Raw genomic sequence first — 429 nt, 5'->3', positions numbered from 1 at the left:
AGCTCAACTCCAGAAAAATAAATGACCCAATCAAAAAATGGGCCAAAGAACTAAATAGACATTTCTCCAAAGAAGACATACAGAGGGCTAACAAACACATGAAAAGATGCTCAACATCACTCATTATCAGAGAAATGCAAATCAAAACCACTATGAGGTACCATTTCACACCAGTCAGAATGGCTGTGATCCAAAAGTTTACAAATAATAAATGCTGGAGAGGGTGTGGAGAAAAGGGAACCCTCTTACACTGTTGGTGGGAATGCAAACTAGTACAGCCACTATGGAGAACAGTGTGGAGATTCCTTAAAAAACTGGAAACAGAACTGCCTTATGATCCAGCAATCCCACTGCCGGGCATACACACTGAGGAAACCAGAAGGGAAAGAGACACGTGTACCCCAATGTTCATCGCAGCACTGTTGATGA

Source organism: Bison bison, unplaced genomic scaffold, assembly GCF_000754665.1.
Source record: "Bison bison bison isolate TAMUID 2011002044 unplaced genomic scaffold, Bison_UMD1.0 scf7180017864337, whole genome shotgun sequence".
Classification (NCBI taxonomy): domain Eukaryota; kingdom Metazoa; phylum Chordata; class Mammalia; order Artiodactyla; family Bovidae; genus Bison; species Bison bison.
The sequence above is the reverse complement of the archived record's forward strand: the minus strand, read 5'-3'. Positions refer to the sequence as shown.